This window comes from Oxyura jamaicensis, chromosome 1 (assembly GCF_011077185.1).
Source record: "Oxyura jamaicensis isolate SHBP4307 breed ruddy duck chromosome 1, BPBGC_Ojam_1.0, whole genome shotgun sequence".
NCBI lineage: Eukaryota > Metazoa > Chordata > Aves > Anseriformes > Anatidae > Oxyura > Oxyura jamaicensis.
The window spans coordinates 75,936,307-75,957,635 of NC_048893.1; the positions used below are offsets into that span (position 1 = coordinate 75,936,307).

Sequence of the window (21,329 nt, forward strand, 5' to 3'; positions counted from 1 at the left end):
TGCACACTTTACAAATACAGAAACATAGTCTTTGCCCTAAGAACAAACAAACAAACAGTTTCTAAAGACAATGACAGTTAAGGACCTTTACCTCCATGTGAGACCTAACCTGTTGGACCGGGTTTGTAGTCAGCTACAGCTCTATTCACCAGGCACTTGTACAGTGAAACAAGTGAGCTTTCTAATGGTATGCAGCCACATTTTTATGGCACGGTTGTTTCTTTCATGGAAATGTATTAGCTCAGATAGACAATGCCAATTACAGATTGTTTTTGAACTGGTTTGATTTATTTGGTTTGGTTTGTTTCCTCTGTGCTGTTGTGAGAGAGGAAAGCTCCCTAGGTCCCTCCATTTCCATAGAGTCTATACAGACATAGAAATAAACTAAATTAAAAGCAACTTCAGAGGTTTTAGTCTATGGATTACCCTCTCAACTGCGACTTTTCAGTCATCCCCAGCAGCCTTCCACTCCTTACCTGAAAGCTAAGGGCAGAACCATAAATGACAGAATAAGCTGCCTTCACAAGCTGGGTATTACTCATGCCAACTGTCTATTCCATCACTTGATACCGCAAGACTTGCATCATCTTTGTCAGTTTGAGGGGAGGGGAGAGGGAAAGAGAAAGAGAGTATTGCAGAGAAGACCGCATCTCTTTGCTCATGTTTACTGTTCCAGGCCAGTTACTAATTTCATTTGCATCATCTGGAGCAAGGTACTATTCAGTATGCTGGAAACTCAGCAAGAATGTAACCCAGGAAAATAAAGGTCCAAACAAACTCACTTAGAAATTCCGACAAACATGACTATAGGCATTGCCATGCAACTACATGGACTACATGGACTACATGACTATAGGCATTGCCATGCAACTACATTATGACTGATGGATCAGTCATAATGTATATAAACACTGATAGACCAAATCTACCCAAAGATGGCACTTCTTTTGGAAGACAGATGTGTCTACTGCTGCTTAAAAGCACAAAAAGAGACAGAGATCACAAATTGGTCATGAGGTTTGTCTCCATCCATCTACTGCAGTAGTCCCCTACTCTTCAGCAGCACCTGAAGGAAACAACCAGAGCCACTGCTCAGACACGATGATCTTCAATGTCTAAACAAAAGCCAACAAAATTTTTCATTCAAGCTGTACTACAGGGCATTTCTTCAGGATGATGCTTGGGGATTTAACTGCAAAACTCCCATTATTAATAGAAGTCGTGCAGCTAAATCCCCACATACTAAACTGAAAATATCGCCTTACATTTCTCTCTGGTACCACTACTGATCTATGCTGACAGCTCTCTCATCATGAATAACATTATGTCAGGCTGCCCAGTGATTCCTGAAACTGTCAACAATGCTTAAAGTCAAGTTCTCCAAACTTTTTAAAACTTAATCATCTTCACTCTGGAAGCATAAAAGTTGAATGCAATAGAAAATGTGCAGATTCACAGCAAGTTTTATTGACTTGCTGGCCAAAGACTTCATCTAGCTGCTGAAACATTTACATACTACAAAGCACTGTCTACAGAAAGACTGACCTTAAAGGCCAGAATATACATGAGATAACAGAAAGAGCTGAGCAAGTATGGAGAATAGTGTATAGTGTACTTGATATTTACGCTAAATTATCAAAGCTTTCAGTCATCCAATGTATGCAATCAGTCTAGCTTGGGGAATTTTTTAACACCATATGCAAGCACAGTTGAGGAAGAAAAAGTCTTGAGAAATCTTAATTTCCTTGTCTTCTTCAGTTTCAATCTGATTTACAGTGTCAGTTTTCAAAGTGTGGAAGACTATCAATCCTTCCATTTCCCTTAATTTATTGTTTTTAAAATAATGATCATCAATGTGATGAAAAGTTCCAGACTGAAAGCTTGAAGAAAGAGTTATCGATGTGTGCAGGTCCACAGGGGGCACTAGTAAAGAAAATACCACCAAACAATCTTCTGAAAGGAAGCCAATCAACTTGACATTTTTCAACTGCTCAATTAAAAATAAATACATACATGAAATGTTTCAAATTGAGTGGCTGGTAAATGTTGCATACGTCTTAAATGCCTATGTTTTATATTGTTTTTTTCTACTTTTGTAGTCCCCTTTTGTTGTCTATACTGGTCTTTTCATTAATAATGACATCAATTGGCGCCCCAGACCTGCAGACTATTGACCTACATACAGCCAAGCACAAAACTAAATATTAGCAGTATCAGGAGATTAACATCTCTAAAAAAGTGTATGCAACAAACAATTAACAGAAATATGTTGTTTGTTTGTTTGTTTGTTTTTTCCTGCTAACTGAATTATTCACTGTACATGAACTTTAGCAGGTTCAATAACCTAAGACAGAAAAAATATGATTTGCAACTAAAGGATGGCTCCATAAATCTGCTCAAGGAGAACCACTGTGGGACAGGACTTTAACAGAGCACCATGAAGTATCTACTAGGTAACAAAATCTCTGCGCACTGTATTGAAGTCCTCTTCAAAGGTCTCTAACATATGTTTCATGCAGAAATAAATGGTGTATCTGTCAGCTTCTCTCAAGGGCTAATCAAGAACAATGTCATTTGCAGAGGAAAGCACTATTATTCTGCTGGTTCCATATTAACCTGGGAAACCCTTTACACCAAAGATGTTTCCTCAATATCTGCTTCTACTGGTCTTTTCCACTTTTGAAGGAGCAAAAAGGGGTTGATGGAAAATGGAGAAACAGTCTTAAAGAGTGCCCACATGATAGGGCTTGTCTTAAAGAAAGCTCTTATCTGCAGGAAATTTATTCAGTCACGAGAATCTAAACATAGCTCTCTGTTCACAGATGTAAATGACATACAAAAGAAGTCCTCTCCTTTTAGCACTGGATAAACTGTGGATAAAAATTAAGTAAAGAAGAAGTGAAAGGCATTAGCAATTGTTTCCTTCATCCCCTTTTCAGTTATCCCCAGTCAAGCCACTGATGTGGTGTGGCCTAGAAAGGGATAAGCTTGTGTATTTAGCACATTGATCTCATACTGTATTTGCTACCTAAGCAATAGAATTCTCTCTCCCTCTTTTCCTCCTCTCCTCTTTTCTTCCCTGTTGTCAGAGAAGCAATAGTTGCATTGGTGAGAGACACACAGAGGGAAACACAGAGAGAAGGTTACTCATCAGCACCACACTCTCTGATAGCCAACGTACACCAATAATTTTGCCATCTCTGAGGATACAGCCATGGTGTGCTGAAGCCTTTTCAGAATCAGCCTATATCGTTAGGCAGAACTAATCACAAGGGAAATTGCAATTGGATATATGGAAAAGAATTCTTGACAGTAAAGGTGATACAGCATTGACCCAGTGTAAGATCCTGAAAAACCTGAACTAGTTTCAGAGTTTTCTGTGCTTTGAGTAAAGGGTTGGACCAGATGAATTTCAGAGATACTCTCAGAAATCCTAAATTTTGAAAGCAAAAGTATCCATTGCATGTGTCTAGTTGTGGGGTTGCTTAAGTGTCAGACTGATCACACATTCGCAACACATCTTATTCTCCCAGGGAAATTTCTCATTAACTTCAAAGAGAAGGTAAATTTGTCTGAAGAAGTGCTAGACCAAGAAACATAAACTATTGTGTCCTGTCCCTCTGAGTCCTTTGTACCTTCTCAAATTCCTATACAAAAAATAATTACCAATTCTTACTATAGAATAACACAGAAATAACATAGATCTTGGTCCTTGCAATGATCACTCAGAAATTGTTTTGGTAGGGGAATAGGTTTGCCAGGAGAGAATTCATTCAGGGGCTGTTTCAAGCTCTGCTGAATGTTTACATCAACTTTTATGCAATCTGACATTCCCAAAAAGAACTGACAGTAATGGACTGGAAACACAGGGAAAACATTACACAACATAGGAAAAAAAAAAAAAAAAGTTTCAAAATATATGGAATTTAAGAGCTAAACTTCTTAAACTGGCTATGATAAGGAACTGGCCTGAACAGGAAACCTCTGAGAAACCTTCAGAGTAACAGCTCAAGACAACACTCCAAAATTCAACACCAAAGTTGCATAAGGCTGCAGAAACTCCCCTTTGAGTTTTGTTTTCTTAGATTTGACAGATCCAAGCAGACACTATATCAAGTAGCAATCAAGACAGAAGACCTTCCTGGGAAGCACCAGTCTCCAGGAGTAATATCTATGACACTCGTTTCTGAAAAATGTCCCTGCCCCATGCTCCAGATCTATGTTAGGTGGCAGAATGGCAGAATGTTAGAATTTTGTTGTTGTTGTTGTTGTTGTTGCTGTTGTTTTTTTGAGAGGACTCTGCTGGTGCCACAGCTTGTGAGATTGTAGGCTGCAGCACAGAGCATCTCACGTTCACCATCTCAAAAACACCAGCTGGTTGGAGTACTAAGAAGTCTCTGCAAACCGGGTCTATCTAGACAAGTTTATAATAATGCAGACAGTGCCAGGACATGAGAGGAAACAGTCTTCTGCAATTCCCTTCCTCAGAATAACAGATGTCCTCCATTTCAAGAAAATGAAACAGATCTAAGCCCTTACTCTACACAGAAACAGAATTCCTTGTCATTAGGACAGTGGCATAGAATTCTCAATGAATGCTTTATTTTTTATACTGGGGCTGAAGCAGACCCAGATCTTGCTGGGAACTTTAAGGATTCCCCAGGACAATCTTTCCATCTTTGTGGCTTCAGGACTCAGCAAAGCTTTTCATATATGGTCCACCCTGGAAATCTTTCCTAAAAACCTTTATTTTGATTCTTGATTCCTGATCTTTCTAGTGCAACTGAAACCTTATCAGAATGAAGTGTATCTTTGTTTCTCCCTAGCAGTCTCATAAAATGACATTGCACCTTCTTTATTTGTCCTTTTCCTTGATAGTTCCTAGCTAATGCTGTTTGACTACGTGCACAGGCAGCACTCCCCAGTAGGAGTAACTTGTCTTCATTTTTTTCATGATGTCTTTATGATGTCTGATTAACGAGTAATGGTCTCTGTCCACACTCCATCAGTGTCTACCTTTTCCACAAGATGCAAAAACAGTCTATGCTACCAAAAGCTATAAAATGCATTGTCCGTCCGTGTCACCCCTGCCCCCTTCTCTAAGAATAGGAAGGGTAGCACTAGATTCCTTCCACATTATAATGTAGTTCGAAGTTAACATATCTCTCTAACTTGTTATGTGGAGTCACACACTAATAATGGGTGAAGAACTGTTTTCCTCCTGTAATTCTGGACAGTTTTCAATGTTTCCTTCAGAATGAATATAGGTACTAAAATATAAAAAAAATATATTATTTATATAAACTTGTTAAATATAACTTTTTATACTGCAGTCTCTACATGCTACTTAATTTCCCTCAGCAGTAGTAATTTTGTACTGAAGAGTAGTTTCCCTTCTCTTTTTTGCAGACAGTTTAAATATAACCACCTTTCCTCCCCCACCTCATCTTAACATGTCGCAAAACTACTGAGGACATTCTCTACAGAGTTTGTGAAATGATAGCTAAACCTGGGCTAATTGTCTGTGAGGTGAAAACTGCTCCATCCAAATGTCTGCAAAACATCTCATCAAGTCTCTTCAATTAACAAAGTAAAGTATGATTGATTTAATTTTTCACTTCAGAGTTCTTCTCAGAAGAACTGTTTAGGTGTACCCAACAAACCATTTATTGCAACAGAATAAGTAACGATTAAATGTTCTGCATTGATACAGGACCCTGCGCCCAAGGATCTTAAGTGCTCTTTAAATTCTTAATTCATTAAGCCTCATGCTATCCTCCATGGTACAAAAATCTATATCTTTGCCCACTTTACAGGTCAAGATCTGAGGCAGAAATAGGCCAAATGAATTGGCTAGGATCCCACAGAAAGCACATGGCAGAGCTGGAAAATCAGCCAGCTTCAATTCCAAGACTCCTCACGCTCCCCACACACGTCATTCATTCTTTCCACCTGAATATTTCTAATTTTTAAACACAATGAATGTCATTTCGAGTCAGAAGGAGAAATCCGCCATCAGTGAAGGAGCTTCTTAGAAGCTTCTTTAGAGGAAGAAAATACGAAAATAGTACTTCAGAACAATGTAGAATAGTAGGTTTAGGGTTGTTAACCTGATACTTGTTCTGATTTGATCATCACAGTCCAGGTTTGGAAAGCTCAGATAAGCTAAAATTGGTAACTTTGATATTTTTGTGACTTTATGTCATCATCCATAACACTACCAGATAGCAAAACATTATATGCGATGACATAACACCTGGAGAAAGCATTATGCTTATCAAAAGGCTGTGGATTTAGCCAATTCAGTTCAAGAGCTCGTGAGCATTTCTGAGCTTTTAGCCAAGCTCTATCAGCTCTGGTTATTACCTCCGTCCTTCTCCTGGCAAGCTGCTACTTAATAAGAAGCAAGTAATGCAGCTACATTGTCTATCCTATGCAAAAGCCATGCAAAGGTTTAATAGTTGGATACACAACAGGAAAGATACAGGTTGCCTCGTCCGTTAAACTATGACTTTGTGAAGGTAACTGAAAAGAAATAATAATAATAAAAAATCAGGCTGCCCTGCCTTCGCAGACCTCTGCCTTTTGTGTGAATGTAGTTATAAAACGTGTCAGGGAAGCCGCAATACCACTAACAAGAGACAGTGGAAGAAAAGTTGTCTCGCCTGCTCAGGAAAAAGCAGCACATCCAGCGTAGATGCTCCAAGTCACTGCTGTTTGGTCAGGAGTTTTAAACGACTCCTTAAATTCTCAATCTCGGGGGCCTTGCTGCTTAATAAAGACTACGGGGTGTTGAGAAGCACAGTATATTATTTCATTAAGTGCTTTTCGGGAGAAGGGGATTTAGAAGTAAAACTGCTGGCTTTGTGTGGCAAGGTTATGACCTTTGACAACTTTGGAGCTTATCTCTTTCATCTTTCCACTCCCCCGAGACCCCGAACTTGCCGAGGAGCCGCAGACGGTAAGCTGAGGCCAGACAGAGTCCAGCATTGTTGTGGGGCTGCGTCCTCTCCCTCTCCCTCTCTCCCTTCTCTCCCTCTCCCTCTCTCTCTCTCTTTTCTCCCCCTAAACAAAACAGATCTGAACTGAGCCAAGGAAACAAAAATGTATTGTTCCTCGCAGATGGAAGCGAGTGTCGCCTAGGTAACCAGATTAATCTCCTTTTTCTCTCCCTTCCTCTCTTGTAGTGCGGTAATCGGTGGGCTCTTTTCACAAAAAAGCCAGCCTCAAAGCTGGGGCTCTAACTAGGTTCCTAATTAGCTGCAATTTACAATGAAGACAACATGATGAGATAATAGAAATTTGCAAAATAATGACATACCTCAGCAAAATATTCCTCCTCCTAAGAACCATTTTTATACAAAAACAATAAAGAGGGCCCTTCTAAAGCAAAGCTGGAAAATGGTGGTGTATTATGTGACACAGAACATTATTGTTCGCCTCTTGTTCCCCCAATCAACAGCTTATTGTTTGGCATCTTAAATAAAAATGACTCAAATACAGGCCACATAATGATCTCCATTGCGCTAATACACTGTATATACAGAGTAGTCAAAAATGTACCCAAGCCAAGGCCAGTGGGGCTGATAAAGTACCGGGGCCCAGAAAGGTAATTTACAATACAATGCACTGCGTATTATTACTGGTCTTAATCACACATATCTTTCTGATTTCTGTCAGGATGCGCTCTGACATCAAAAAAGGGCACCCGAACAGGGGGCAGCTAGTTAATGAAATATGATGGATCACATTTGTTTTCATGTGGTGGTTAGCTCAAGCGCAGCAGCCTCCAGACTGTTAGCCAACAGTCTTCTCTTGTGCGACATCAAAGGCTCCCATTCACGGGGGGAGAGGGAGGGCGCGGGAAGGGGGTTTGCGGGGAGACAGTGCGGAGGGAGGAGCACCGAGGAACTCAAAGAACCATTAAGAGTAATCTCTACCTTATGTCCAAAAGGGGAGAGCAGACAACCACAGCAGGCCAGGGCCAACCTGGCACTGGCTGCCGTGTGTGAGAGGGAGCGTCAGCACCTCCACACATTATGGAGGGGCAGCACAGCAGGCATGCGGTGGCTAGAACTTGATGTTGGGCTGCACAAAGGCAATTGTGGACATGTGGAGCACATCACTGGGCAATCAGGAGCTGGATAGAGAGGAGAGGAGAGGAGAGGAGAGGAGAGGAGAGGAGAGGAGAGGAGAGGAGAGGAGAGGACAGGACAGGACAGGACAGGACAGGACAGGACAGGACAGGACAGGACAGGACAGGACAGGAGAGAGTCCATTGACAATTTTGATCTCAACAGAAATGTTTTGTAAATAGCAACAGATTGCCTAAAGCTGTCAGGAATAGCAGCAGCAACAGCAATAGAAGTCATTCCTTAGTTATTTGTGGACTAGTCACGGTTGACTGTTTCAGCTGTACATATTCAAGAAGCACTGTTCGTCCCTTAAACTACTGCAGACCAAAACCACTTCAGGCAAGGACAAAAAAAGCATTATCATGTGCTTTGTGGTATCACCCCATTCCTTCGGTCCATGAGTATGTCAAGAAGCTTAACTTCTCTCACAGAGCAGTTAAAAGGAATCAGAAATGCCATATAATAGAGAGGGCAAACTACTGAACCAACTTCTGAAAACTATTCACAGAATAACTAATTCTAACTGTATAGCGAGATCTTGCAAAACACTTTACAAATAGGGTTAACCACACAAGGAAGCATTTTAACACTGCTATCATAGAATCAATCACAGAATGTTTTCGGGCGGAATGGACCTTAAAATATAATCTAGTTCCAACCCCGATGCCATGGACAGGGTTATCTTTCACTAGGCCAGGTTACCCAGAGCACCAGCCAACCTGACTTTGAACACTTCCAATGATGGGGCATCTACAACTTCGCTGGGTAACCTGTTCCAGCATCTCACTGAACCCTATGTGAACAATTCCTTTCTCACAGCCTACCTAAATATAATCCCTTTCAATTGAAAAAGATTGCCCCTTGTTCTGTCACTGCACGCCTTGGTAAAATTTATTTCTCCATCCTGCTTTTAAGTCCCCTTCATATATTGAAAGGCCACAATAAGGTCTCAATAGAGTCTTCTCTAGACTAAACAATCCCACATCTCTCTCTCTGCCTTTCTTCACAGAAGAGGTGCTTCAGCCCTCTGATCATTTTCATGGGCCTCCCCTGGACCTGCACTAACAGTTCCATGTCTTTCTTGTGCTGGGGACCCCAGAACCAGATGCCATGCTCCAGATGCAGTTTAATGAGAGCAGAGCAAAGGGGAGAATCACCTGCTTCAACCTGATGGCCACACTTCTTTTTATACAGCCCAGGATACAACTGGTTTTCTGGGCTGCAAAGTGCACATTACTAGCTCCTATCCAATTTTTCATCCACTGCCATCCCCAAGTCCTTATCTGCAGGGCAGCTCTCAATCAGTTCATCACCCAGTCTGTATTGGTACTGGAGATTACCCTGATTCAGGTGCAGGACCTTGTTGAACTTTATGAGGTTCACACAGTTCCACTGCTCAAGCTTGTCACAATCCCACTGGATGTCATCCCTTCTCTGTAATATATCAACTACACCACACAGCTTGGTGTCATCTACAAACTTGCTGAGGGTGCACTCAATGCCACAATCAATGTCATTAATGAAGTTACATAATCAGTAGTGGTCCCAGAAAGGACCCTTGAGAGAAAATATTCATTAATGGTTTCCACTTAGACACTGAGCTGTTGGCTAGCTTTGGATGCAACCATCCACCCAGTTCTATATTAATCTAGTAGTTCATCTATCAAAACCATGTCTCCAGTTAAGAGGCAAGAGTGTTATGGTGGACCATATCAAAGGCTTTACAAAGACCAGGTAGATGACATCAGTTGGTTTTCCCTCATTCACTGATGCATTCACTCTATCATATAACGCCACCAAATTAGCCAGCATCAATTTGCCCTTGGTAAAGCCACATTGGCTGCCTCAAATCACACCCCCATCTTCCATATTTTAAAACAGAACTTCTGAGAGGATCTGTTCTATGATCATACCAGGCACTGAGATGATGCAGACTGGTTGGTAGCTCCTGGGATACTTTTTAAAATGAGTATGATATTCCCTTTTCTCTAGTCACTGGAGATTTTGCCTGCCTGTGATGATTTCTCAAATATGATGTAGAGTGGCTTAGTAACTACATCTACCAGATCCCAGAGGAACCTGGAAAGCATTGAATAGAGTTCCATGAACATATCTTATGTTCCTCAGGTGGTCTCAAACCTGGAGTCATTGTGACAGGGGTTTTATTACAACGGGTCCTGCCATGAGTTTCAGTGGCTAAAAAAATATGGGAAGACTGATTGCAGGTGAAAACTCCCCATGCCAGGAAGAAAGATTCCTAATATGACAATAAAACAGATTCCAAAAAGGACCTTCTGCTTGCTTGCAGAAGAGGAATGAGGGAAGGACTGACCAAGCATTCCGGAAGCAAGGTGATGAAAACTCAGATAGTGCTGAACACCGTTTCCACATAACTTGCTAGTGAAAAATTTACAGTTTGCTGATGCAGAATCAAAGGATACATAAGCTCAAGACCAGGTAGAGTTAATTTAATCAGGGGAAAAGACAGACCTATGCATTAGTGTCAAATGAATGGTATAAAAGGAGGATAGGAAGAAAAGGAAAAGGTGCAGCATATTAAAGACCTGTGGATCTTGCAGGCATGATTAAAATGAAAAGAAAAAAAAATGTGCAAGAAATGTCTGGAGCTCTCTGAAACTTTGGAAACTGCTTTCAAACAAGTTCACCTGGTACTTTGGACAGGACAAAGTGAGGTACAAGGGCACCTGACAAGGCTCTGGGTAGACATGGCCCAGGCCTCATGGCCTGCCAGGAAATGCCAGCACCCAGCAGAGGACAAAATGGGAAGGGAGAGGGTGGAAGTGGCATTGTGGTAGCCTCAGGTGCACAGGAGGATGTGTGACTGCTGCTGCCAGCCAGACTGCTGCAGGGGTGGATGGACAACAGTATCATCACTGAGCAACAGGCTGAGATGCGACCCAGCGACGAACTGTGTCGCGTGGCCCTCACGTCTTATATCTGGGCACCTGGCCCAGCCCAGCCTGTCTTGTGCCTAGACTCCCACTGCGTGGGTGTGCAAGGCTTAGAGGTCAAGCGACCAATCAGTTTGGGTGCTGGCTTGTGCTTTTGGGACTGCTGGGAGCGTCTCTCAGTTCCCATCCCCGCAGCCATCATTTGGTGTTTCCCCGGCCCTGCCTGCATCAGGCAGCTGGGGCACCACGAGGTGCGCTCACTGCAGCAGAAGTGAGGTGTGCCCCAGGGACATGTGCATGGACATGCAGCATCTGTGGGGACAACAGAGAGGATGCTGCCTACACAATACCATGCCACCATGAATTCTGTCTCAGATGCATCCTGTGCTGGGCCAAGCAGAAGGCCAGCTGCCTGCTCTGCAGGAGGGTCATGGCATTCCTGTGTGGGCAGATGACAGCGACCTGGAGTTCATCGTCTGTCCCCCAGCAACACCAGTACCGGCCTGCTTCCAGGCAGGCACCGCTCCCAGACCCCTAGCTGGCCACAGCTCCCACAGCCCTGAGGCATACCCTCCACCCTCTATGCCAGTGCCAGATGAGCAGGGGGCTGTGGAGACAGAACTCAGTGCTCCACTGGTGCCTGGTCTGTCACCCGAGGTCTAGGCAGCCCTTTTCCAGGAGCACTGGGCAATCCTCAACCCCTTGATGCCCTGGTTACGCCAAGAGCTGGCAGTCATCTTTGGGGTGGCGTGGTGGCAGGCAACACTAGCCGAAAACTTCATCCTGGCAGCCCTGTGCCTCTTTAGGCTGGACAGCAAAGCTCTGTTCCAGCAGCTGCAGACTGGTCTCGCGGACAGAACGGCAACTCTTGTCCACGGCATCATCAACACCGTTGTGCAGCAGTGCAGCCTACACTGCCAGGGGGCAGAAGGACAGACGCGCAGGCGCCCCCAGCACAGCCACCTCATGGGTGTCTGTCAACTCCAGCCTGGGACCCTCCTACTTCACTACAGATCCCAGCACAGAGGAGCTCCCCAGCACATCAGGAGCTGTCCTTCGTGGGGGGCACAGGCAGCCCCTCACTGCACCCATCCCGAGGGGCCAAGAGGAGACCTCTGCCAGGAGAGGAGGGGGTGAGAGGAGATGCTGGAGGATACAAAGCAGGTGGTGGCAGCAGGACCCTCACTGGGGCAGGGACCTCTTGCACAGCAGGCCCTGGCAACTCCCAGAAAGGAAGGCCCAACAGTCCCCAGCCTTCTCCAAATCCTGCAAGAGGCCACCGCCTTGGCAGAAGGCAGAACTAGCAGGGCACACATTTCTCTTGAATTAAAAAATAAATAAAAAATAAATAAATTCCACAAAGTCTCGGTTTCACTCAAAACAGAGGTGGCGCTGCCATGAGTGTGGTGCTGCTCTCTCCCCTTTTCCCTGCCTTTCCCCCTGCCCTGCCGGGCCCCAATGCTGGTGGTACTGGCCTGCCGAGGAGCACCACCACAAATCCATAACCAACCTACCACCACCAAACTATCATGTTTATACAATTTACTTTGTTTTTTAAGGATCTCAGAGTGCTTACGTGGTATGAGTTTGAGGAGAGGTGCTGAATACCTTAATGATGAACACTCTACAAGAAGAAGGAAAAGAAGCAGATTTTAGAAGTACTCCCAGATATGCCCATTCTAGGTACCAGTGTCACGACGGTTTTAAACAGGTAAAAGAATAAACGAGACACTGGCTTTTAAGATGTTATTTGAAAAACACAAGAAACACATGGGGGTACCCATTCATCCTGAGAGCCTTTGGACGTGTAATGTGACAACTTTAAATCAACTACAATGAACCTCCAAACAATAATAAATAAAGAAAAAAAGCATGCAGATTTGAGTCACAGAATAGCCCTTAAAGTAGACTTCAGTTGGGGAATTGAGTCTGCTAAATAATCATACCCTGACATAAGGGTATTCTTGGAGCCCTACTCCAAGAAACATAGTGCATCTTCTTATGCCACTGACCTCCCCCCAGCAGGAGCTGGCAACCTACCAGAAGATCAGGCAGTACCTAAGGAAAGGGTAGTAAAGTCAAGAAAACGGCTTTGAATCTGTGAACCTAATTCAGTGTGAATCCTGTGTTGACATGACTGAGCATGGAAAGGAATCATTGGTCATTGGTGCTTCTCCGCAACAACTGCAAGCCAGACCTAAAGATTTGTGTGTTAGTTTGTTTTTGTTTCCAGATATTATATACATTTCTATGGAATTCTGAATATATAGCCTGTTTTTTTCGGGCTCATCTCAAAAAAACACATTTTACCTGCAGTATTTTCCTCTGGAGCTTATGCCGTAACTTTTGCCTGATATATCTAGAGGATTTAGCATTGCATTCTTAGATAATCCTGCACGGATCAGGCAGAGTGCACTGAGGACTCAGACAAGCAAGAAGAGTGTTGCTGCTCTGTATATTCCATGCTAGAGTCAGAACAGCACTCTGTATCTGTGCAGTCTGGTATGATTAACGTTGGCTTGCTATTCTACACAGAAGCATTAACTCTTCCATGCAAACACTTCCCCCATCCCTCCAGCTCTCTGGATGGATGAAACAACTCAGAGAGAGTTAGTTTCCCACAATTACAGAGCTCTATCTGATACTGCAGGCATATGACACAACTTGAATTCAATGGTATTTCTGTATAGTCACCAACTGGAGGTATGGGACCTTAAATATTAACTTTTTTCCATAACAATCATATCCAATGTACTACATACAACACAGAAAGGCAAAACACTGGGTCTGATCCTACAGTGAAAATCCAGCCCCTCCCCCTGCAACCCTCCCCTTCTCTCTCCACCTTTTCTTTTTATTATTATTATTTTTTTTAAGGGAATTATTTGTGCAAATAAACATTGCAAGGCTGGGCATTCACTGAATTTTCTTTTCCAGCATCCTGAGTGGCTGGTACAGGATGAGTTATACAGTATGAATCTAACTGAGATCATCTACACTGTTCCCCTGCAATAGCACCTGCGCCTTTGTGGCCCTGAACTGCTCCAACAATAAAAATTTGCACACAGCTTTTGAAACATGACTCAAACATCCTTCAGTATGAGCAAAATCTGGCATGTGACATAACTGACTTGTCTTTATTTTATTAACATTATTACTGTTTACTGGCTTTGAAGAGCTTTGCATCTCCTAGGAATTCTTTTTAGCATCTCTGATAGCCTTCAATTTTCCTGCATTTTCTACCTTTGAACCACTAGGAAACAGCAAGAAAAACTACGTAAACATATAGGTTCAAACAGGATACAAGCAAATCCATGCAGTGAACTGAAGTTTAATGCTCTTCTACTCTGCCTTCTTCCTCTTCTTCCTTTACTGTTACCTCCCCCCCCTCCCCCCTCACCCCTCGGGGGAGGTGGGAGGAATGGTTTAAATCAATAACCAAAGGCTTCAGTTTTACAAACCCTTAAGCCATTAGAGCTCTGAGTCCTTGCTTCACCCGTCACAACCTCCCCCACACCAGCACATACACATATGCACATAACACACATATAAAAGAAAAACTCCCAGCCTGGCATTAACAATGTTCACTCAATGTGCTTTACTTAAAGGAAGAAAACAATTAAGTGAAACCTTGAAGTAATCTCATTTTGTCTATTTAGCCTCTTCATCCCTCAATGTGTGGTTAGTAAGTGTTGCAATCAGGGGCTAAGGCCTGCTATCATTCGGCCTTAATTAAAAAAGACACAAGCAGTGGAGCTGTGAATTAGAAATGTAACAACGCACTACCCCTGATTAATTCAAGGCTCATGTTGGATTAATAACTCCAAACAAAGAACAAAAGGAAATTGTTATGCGAATTGCAGCCCTCCCAGGCCAGACAAAGGTCAAATCACAGGATTTCAATTTCATCCGGAGTCGCTTAATCAACTCCCTCAGAAGGAAGACCATATGCAGTTCTGAAAGCTACCCATTGTAGTTGTGTTGTCACTGGACCTGAGAGACGGCACAGAGATAATCCCAACTATTCCTGATCTTTTCTCCTTTTTGGCTGTTTCTTTTCTCTTTCTCTTTTCTTTCAAAGTTTCTTTTTTTAAAAAAATAAAAAATAAATCTGACAAAATGCTTTCACTAGGGCTAATGATTATGGAATAAGGACATTCTGTCAGAAAGCAGGTTTTGTGGCTGCTGCCCCAAGGAAGCACCCTGGCTGCAGAGGCAACTCCTTGTTTTGAGGGGTGTCTTCTCTGACAGCAGAAGCCATATACTGCTGTGCTCAAGCATCATGCTGTCACTTAAAAGGAACAGCACTTGGGTGGGGGGAGTGGAGGCAGGATAGGACACATTGCACACATTCAATGCACTGCCCACACCTCAATAGAGAGGTCCTGAGGATATGTCAGCTGAGGAAGAAGGATATTACTGCCCTGAAGACCTATCTCTGAGTGAAATTAAGCCACAGAGAATAGAATCACATATTGTCTTGTTCAGCCCCAACAAAATGATGATGGAGAAAAGGAGCCCTCAGTTTCGATGATCTGAAATATATTGCCCCTCCAGCAAACACACACAGAGCATGTCCCCTGTTCTCACTGAACATAACTTTTCAAGTAACGAGCTTGGCACGGCTTTCTACATGGACTCCACAGTTCTTCCTCTATAAAGAAATAAGGAAAGCCCAGATCTGACCAGGAACCTGGCAGCTCATGCCTAAAAGTAAATATAAAAGCTTATAAAGATTGAAAAGGAGCAAGGAAGAAGCTTCAGTGGGAGAATCTTAGACATGCAGTTCATTATAGCCCTCATTTTCTTCCTGAATAGTTCTGCCCATCAGCCCAGAAAAATCATTTTGCCATGCAGCGGTCTGCAGCTGGTCCAGCCTGAATGGTGCAGGTAGTCTCTCTCTTGGCAAGATTCCTAGTGTCTAAATGTAACATTTCAATAAGCATGCTGCAGTTTCAAAGTTTTGGTTTGTTTTGCTTTGTTTTTCTTGTAACAGCAACACAGTTCAGAACCAAACCGACTTTCTTCAGGAACCAGTTTCAGCAAGCATCCAAGAGCCAACAACATTTACCACCTTGACAGAGCCAACAACATTTACCACCTTGATTAAGACCTATTGTTTAAGTCAAATTTCTGCTGGAATGGAATTTCTCCTATACGGAAATGAACATTTACAATACAGTTCTCTTTTACTCTTGGACATGCTTGTGGATTTCTGATGGAAGGTGAGTCAATTCGAAGTCTTAGGTTCTGGTCCCAGACATATTCTACATATACATTTATTACTGTAGGGTTGCTGACAAAAGCGCCATGGCTCCATGACTTGATTTTGCCAACAGAGATACCTGAAAGCCCAATAAAAGAACCAGGAAGCCAGTACTAGTACGTGGCACTATGTTGCTAGTTTCACAACCTGAAACTACTGATGAATTCACATATTCTAAAGCCCAGGGAAAAGGAGATCCACATTCTGTAGAAGCCTCTTACCTGTGTTAGGTACTGGAATAAAATTCCAGATCGCTCGGTGAACTGAAACGAAGATCCTATTTTGACTTTCAGCTTGGGATCATCTCCACTCAAATCTGTCACAAACTACACTTGGTCCTCTTTCCAGCGGGTTGCTCACACACCTGCTGCCTCTGAATTAGCTGTTGAAAAGGAAGAAGTAGTTTGTGAATCACCCCAGTTCTGAAGACCTTTTGCACTCAGAAACATATGCCAGCTTTAAATGCCAGCCCACTAAATGACTATTCAACATCTCTGATGCTTTTCTTTTCAGTATCTGTTCACTTTTGCTTTACGTATTGATTTCTTTGCATGTAACCAAAAATTAAGACGAAATGCCTACTGTGCCATGGAAAAGTAGTCACATACACAGAAACACTTTTGCCTGTGTTACACTAAGTCATTACATCCAAATTACATGGAAGGCAAATTCTGCTAGATGTAAATCCTTCAACCATTCCATCAGCTCCAGAATGCAAGTGTAAGTTTTGAAATCTGTTAGTATTAGGAACTCAGTAACAAATGATTTTATGTGCATTAGCAGCTATTGCATATACTTCCATTCTTCTGTGCAAAAGCAAGACCCAAGCTTTAAGTCTGCAAGTCCAAAACTTTAGCCCACTTACTAGTCTATAAAAGAAGGCTGTGCGTACATCACATTAAGAAGTAGGAAGACAATCTCTACTTGAGACTATTAAGATAGGAGATTTTCAACTTTACTTAGTAAAGCAAGTAAGTTTCAAGCCTTCGGCCTAGTGGGGAAAATACTGGCCACACATTCTCAACATATTCTAATTACTCAAAAAACAAATACAAGATTTTCTTCAACAGCTGGCACAACCTCATGAATTTTAGGCCCTAAATTCACAGCCCTGCCTCCCAGGCCTGTGAGAGATCCATCACTCCTTTCCGTTCAAGACATGTACCTCTCACTGATCCAACTCATATTCCCTATCTGCATCAGACTGCTGTGAATGAATTGTGAATGAATGTGATACAGATACTGATGTGTCAAGAAAAAAAAGTAGTTAAGATCAACACAGCTTACTGTGATGACCAAATACATCTGCTGCCACTGTGATACAAAAAAGATACTTAAGACATCCCCAGAAAATGGCAGGGACAAGCAGCTGCAGGGGTGTCTGCTCCACTCTCAACCTGAATGCCAGCACAGCCAGGTAGCCAGCAGCTCCTGCATTTTACATGACATGAAAATCAGCCACAAGTTTTCTTAGGAGGGAGAGGAGAAGTATTTATTTCAGTGCTTGCAGAGCCAGCCAGCCACTACTGCCAAGTTTGGCATTTGTATTCTGGGTCTTGAAATCAGGTCTTGCCCATCCTCATGGCTCCAGCTGCCAAGAAGAAAAATGTCCATACAGCTAACTTTTGGCTGGGGACAGGTGGCCTAAAATCTTTCCCATACCACCTCCAGTACATTTCCCATGAAAGTATATGTCTCTGAGGCATGTGGGAAGACAAGGGAAGCCCCAGCTAAGCTATGCTTGGTGCCCAGCAGACTGCCTTGTATTTCTGTACAATCTCCCAAAATCAACGGTGTCTTACAGCCTATCCCGTTCTCTTTCCTTCCCTCCAAAACCAGAAAGGACCACAAATTTTTGTAAGTTCCAAAGCATTAACAGCAGGCAAGCATTTAAAGTTGCCCTCAGACAACTTGATGTGTTCTCTTCTTAGTAACCATCTCAAAACTGTGAACCTGTTTCTTTAAGCAAATAAGCCAACACATTTATCTGATTTTACCTGACATTTTTCCCAGTCCTCTGCCTTCCTTTAGAAGCTGCCTCTCTCTCTGGCCTTCCACTCAAACAAGCCACCTGCGAGAAATACTCTTCCTCTGCAGCTCCTACGAAGTGTGCAATAGATTTCATATATCTCTACCTCACTGACCCTTCATCTCTTTTCAAATCACAGATAAGAAGCAACATTCTCTTACCTTGCTAAGACCTGGGAAGCCTGTTCACATCTGTTCCAGTATTACCTAACTCTATAAAGCATTCTAAGCAGCTGTATGGAAGAAAACATATAAATATTCTGGCAAACTCCAAGCAACAATTAGGACCATGTTTTTTCAGTGCATAACGCTCCAAACCTTATTGTAAGTAAGCAGCTTTGTCAGAAGATTAAACACGATGGGGCAAGCACAGAAAATGGATATTTCAAAGCCATTTGCCTCTCCAAAAAACCCAACCCAGCCAACCAAAAATAATGTGGGTTCTTCTAATTCACCTTACCAAAATGCCACTTTGGTTAGAAACATAAGATGAGAACACAGTTAATTTTGAATTATTTTCTGATTTTTTTTTTTTTTCCAAAAAAAGTCTAGCATCTTTGCTTAAGCTTAACTTAATGAATTGCATACTATTTCTGAGAGCTGCTGGGCAGCTGCTACACTCCATCTGAGAGGTGACATTACGTAAGGTGGGATACACAATCCCCATAAAGTCGCCCATAAACACAATTCCCATAAAGCACTTTAATATACACAGTTAGACCCACTGATATCAGTATGAAAACATATATGGTTAAAAATAGTGCAGGAGAACGTTTGCCCTTCTGCAAAAAAAAATGACACAACAAATATATCCAGCCTAAGCATAGTAGAATACACTTACAAAGAAGCCTGAACAATAGCTACTAAAATAACCACACAGATCACATATTCTTAGTTTCAAGGAAAAACTTGATTAATATCCAATAACTTTGGTAATTAGAATACTGTTTTTTTTTTCTTTTTCTTTTTTTTTTTTTTTAATTTATAGATAGAAGAAATTAAGTTTAGTGAGACAGTTTAGTGGCAAAAGCTTTTCCTGCTTTAAAAAACTGAAATGCAGCAAAAATCAAGAAAATGCTTGGTTTTGACAAAATTTGTGTCAGCTCAGATGCACAGAAGAAGTCATAGCAGCTAGATGCTGGACCTCTGAATCAGGCAGAACAGAAATGTAACATGTTTCTATCATGCCACCATTAACTCCTAGACTCTTCTGGTGTTTTGGGATTACTCATAATTTCTTTGGAAGATAAAATTTTCATTTCAAGATGTAAAAATATTTCAAAAAGAGATTTTTTTTTTCATGCTAGGCCAGCTTTAGTGGTAACTACAGGGATGGCCAATTACTACAATCCAGAAATGTAGTAAAGTTTTCCATTTCAGGTCATTAAAAGTAACTTCCTTGTAAAAGAACCTGTAATACTTTCACAAGGTGATCGGGAATCTTACCTTATTCTTCACTACTATCATGAAAAATTACACAAAGGAGTAAGGCAAAGTGTCTACTGATGTTCCTTAAAAAGAGTCTGGAAAAAGGTTCCAAAAGAGAATTGGATCTTAAGTAGCTTTATTTTATCTTTGCCTTCTTTGCCTTTTTTTTTTTTTTTTTTTTTTTTTATTCTTATGAAATCTGTCTCCTTTGCTTTGAGGCATTTGATTGAAAGGTATTGTGTAAGTGACTCATGTTTGCATAGCTCAGAAACATTAGCACCAACAAAAGCCAAAACATACAATTTGGTATATTTGTTTGCCGACTAAACACTTTTTCTTATATCTTTCTCTGCTTGGAGGGTAAATTGTTAGTTTCAAAGCTGAGTGACTGCTGCACTAAGTTGGTAGCAGACTATTGGTACAGTGCGATAATTAAGGGATCTTAGTTCTTAAACAATGCTGATAAAACAGAAATCCCTCTCCCTTTTTTTCTGGATTACCTTTAGAACTGAAATCAGAGCACACTAAATGAATAATAATTTGCACCTTCTGTGAATGATAGAAGATTGAATCAAATTTTAACTAGACTCTATCTGTAAATCCCTCAGGATGACATAATTACTATTCAACACATACCTTAATTAGCTGTACACATCCATTTCATAGTATTTAACAGCTTTAAAACAGCTTTTATTGTCTGTTGAATGGATGTTCCTTTCTTATCAAAATGAAAATAATCCTGAATTTCCTGAACTGTAAGAAATTTGCTTACAGAAGGCAAGAAATGACCTACAAATTGCTGTCAAATATATACATATTTTAAGCAATACTAGCTGATAATGCACCAATTTGGATTTTTGTTGCTTCTGGTTCTTCTTTCCTTTTGATGAAGAAGATCATAGTTATTCTGTCTGATGAAAAATATTCTGCTCAAGCACTCAAACTTCTGCACAGGATTTGACATGAATACAAGCCAAGTTGGGACACAATTTATTTTTCTGGTTTGGATTACACTATGGCTGACGTTACATCTATAACACACTATTGCTGGTGATCCTACAGCATTTCTGCTCCCTTGTGAATCAGAAACAGGCTAACATTTGGCAAGCTATACTTTCAGATGAATCCAAAGAATTAGCATTTGAGATCTTGATTCTCATTTTGTGTAAGATCAGGTACTTGCTCAGATGCAGAGGCTGTTATTAAAACCAATGGGCTCTGCAGAGCAGCCCTGCTTGGCTCAGACGCTACAGGCTGCCTTAGCAAAGGCTGTGTGCCCATGCCACGACCTGAGGCTTGCCGCTCAATCGCAAGCACAATCTTCCCTAAAATGTTCTTCTGCTTAACTCTGCTGACAACAAAAGCAAACGACAACGACAATGATTATGTGCAGACATATACATATGTGGTATGTTTTCATTATTTTGTCAAAGTGCCCCAAGTGAGATTAAAACGTTTACTTAAGTATTTACTTCGTACTTCATGTCATTTGCTTTCTGTTCTCCTTAAAATTTTAAGCAAAAGACGGCTGGCACTTCATCACAACTCACTGTTCCTGAG

At 41.7% G+C, this 21,329-nt stretch overlaps 1 protein-coding gene across 5 annotated transcripts in view; it reads right to left on the bottom strand.

Moving 5' to 3' along the window:
• SOX5 (SRY-box transcription factor 5) overlaps nucleotides 1-21,329 on the bottom strand; it is a 657,473-nt gene that overhangs the window by 327,809 nt on the left and 308,335 nt on the right. For all 5 annotated transcript variants that reach the window (XM_035311618.1, XM_035311591.1, XM_035311614.1 and 2 more), the window contains one exon: nucleotides 16,535-16,695. The gene's annotated coding sequence lies outside the window, so the exon portion shown is untranslated. The remainder of the gene's footprint in view (nucleotides 1-16,534; nucleotides 16,696-21,329) is intronic.